This window comes from Argentina silus (genome assembly GCF_951799395.1).
Source record: "Argentina silus genome assembly, chromosome: 14".
NCBI classification, from domain to species: domain Eukaryota; kingdom Metazoa; phylum Chordata; class Actinopteri; order Argentiniformes; family Argentinidae; genus Argentina; species Argentina silus.
This window is the reverse complement of record NC_139668.1, coordinates 17,017,825-17,020,324: the sequence shown is the minus strand read 5'-3', so window position 1 is coordinate 17,020,324 and position 2,500 is coordinate 17,017,825. Positions and strand designations below refer to the sequence as shown.

Genomic DNA, 2,500 nt, shown 5'->3' with positions numbered 1-2,500 from the left:
ATACTCAAACATATACAAAATATACCCACAATTTACCCATCTTTAATGGCTACTTCCAACATGATATTGCACCATGTCACAAAGCAAAAGTCGTCTCAAACGGGTTTCATGAACATGACAATGAGTTCAGTGTTCTTCAGTGGCCTTCCCAATCACCGGATCTGAATCCAATAGGACACCTTTGGGACGTGGTAGAACGGGAGATTCACAGCTTGAAAGTGCACCTGAAAAATCTGCAGGAATTGCGTGATGCAATCATGTCATGTCATGGACCAGAATCACAAAGGAATGAATCAATGCCACGAAGAACTGGGGATGTTTTGAGAGCAAAAGGAGGCCCTACCCAGTATTAGTACAGTGTTCCTAATAAAGTGCACTACACTCGGTGAGTGTAGGTTATAGTAAACTGGCTAGTTCTTTAGGTAGGTTTACTGACTCAAACTGTGTTGCTGATGACCTGATAATACCTTCTGCCCCGCAGGCACATGACTTTCCTTCAGTCAGTGGCTCACACTCAGATCACACTGACCAACTAGAGGCAACTTCACATGAGTGTCAACTTCAGATGAGTCCAGTCTAAGCCAATAGAATTAGCTGTTTTTGGAGGTGGGAGGAGCAACACAGGGGCTCCTTTGTGGAGCAGATAAAATGACTTGACAAAAGACATTTCAGATTCATCAAACTTATTGGGGCTCAAAACTGGGGGGGGGGGGGGGGGGGGGCACCAAATTCAAACAGAGGGGGTGCCTGGCCCGCGGAGAACTGACTGAGATGCAAATCCAGTAAATGCATGTTCTCAATACATCAACAACCGCCATGCCGGACAACACAGATTGTTAATCCATACGAGTGGTGAGGGATGTTTGTGTGTGTGTGTGTGTTTGTGTGTGTGTGTGTGTGTGCGTGTGTGTATGTGTGTGTGTGTGTGTGTGTGCGTGTGTGTGTGAGAGCGATCGGTCGAGCCTCGCTCGCACTCTGGTAAGGATGAAAAATGAAGTCTTTAAAGTGATTACAGTGGAAGCCTTTACGCCGTCAGGAGACTCAACACAATAAAGATTTCTTTATCTAAATATTATAAACTCATTTATCCTCCCTCAATCAATAAGCCTATGCATCTTATTTTGTTTTCTCCCATTTCTCTGGTCCTCCGTGCTTGATCTAATCGAGGTTGGTTAAACCCCCACAATATGGTTATGGAATATTTCCTGGCAGAGGAAATGACAGAATATACACTCAGCTCAAAGTCATGTTTAGGTAATCATTTAACCTTGAGGGAAAACTGTGGTTTTATTTTACAGCAGAGTGGATTATTATATCAAGCTCGTCCTGATGCATCCATACACAAACAGAATATCATTAAGCTATTTACCAGGGAGCGCGGTGTAGTTTACCCGAGCCGGAGAGTAAATTCAGATTTATCGTTTTTTTATTCTGATTTATAGTGTCTGTCCTGTCTTTGTGTGTGTGTGTGTGTGTGTGTGTGTGTGTGTGTGTGTGTGTGGCTTTGTGTGGCTTTGTGTTGTAGCCGGTATTATGAGAGGGTTCACAGCAACACTGACCCCTATTCTACACAATGCAGTGGAAGATGCAAACACGGTTTGGAAGGGATTACGTTTATTACACCAGGACCTCCACGCAGAGTAGGAGTTTATCAATATCCAACTATGTGAAAGAAACTGATTTCACACACACACACACACACACACACACACACACACACACACACACACACACACACACACACACACCCACACACACACACACACACACACACACACACACACAGATGCACAAGCACACACACACACACACACACACACACACACACACAGACGCACAAACACACAGACGCACACACACACACACACACACACACACACACACACACACACACACACACAGATGCACAAACACACACACACACACAGACGCACACACACACACACACACACACACCCACACACACACACACACACACACACACACACACACACACACACACACAAACACACACCCTCACAGAGAGAGCAGAGTTGGTGTGATGGTGATGCTTTCTCCTTGACAGAGGAGTGAAGGTCGAGTCACAGCAGCGATTGAGAGCGGTCTCTGTGTCAGGTTGTGTGTGTGTGTGTGTGTGTGTGTGTGTGTGTGTGTGTGTGTGTATACAGTATGTGTGCGTGTGCATGTGTGTGTGCGGGGCGGTGGAACCCCCCCAAAGAGCCCTGGAGTTGACAGGACAAATTTGCGGCTCGTTAAGGGGCTGTGGCTTTTCACGCCGCGAGAGGGAGGGTGTCAGAGTGTGTGTGTGTGTGTGTGTGTGTCTGTGTGTGCGTGTGTGTGTGTGGAGTTCCTTTGAGGTGGTTGCATAGAGTCATGCTCACTGACTGGGTGGAGTGTGTGAGGTGTGTGTGAGGGTGTCAGGCTCTTGGCCTGCCGATCACCCGGTGCCGAGCCCCACTGTGGTAACACCACACTTGCGACCCGACCCCTTGACCCACCC

At 47.1% G+C, this 2,500-nt stretch overlaps 1 protein-coding gene across 1 annotated transcript in view; it reads left to right on the top strand.

The window, feature by feature from the left end:
• Positions 1 to 2,500, top strand: part of ush2a (Usher syndrome 2A (autosomal recessive, mild)) — a gene marked incomplete at both ends in the record, with an annotated part of 162,699 nt that overhangs the window by 45,549 nt on the left and 114,650 nt on the right. The gene's annotated exons all lie outside the window — the stretch shown is intronic.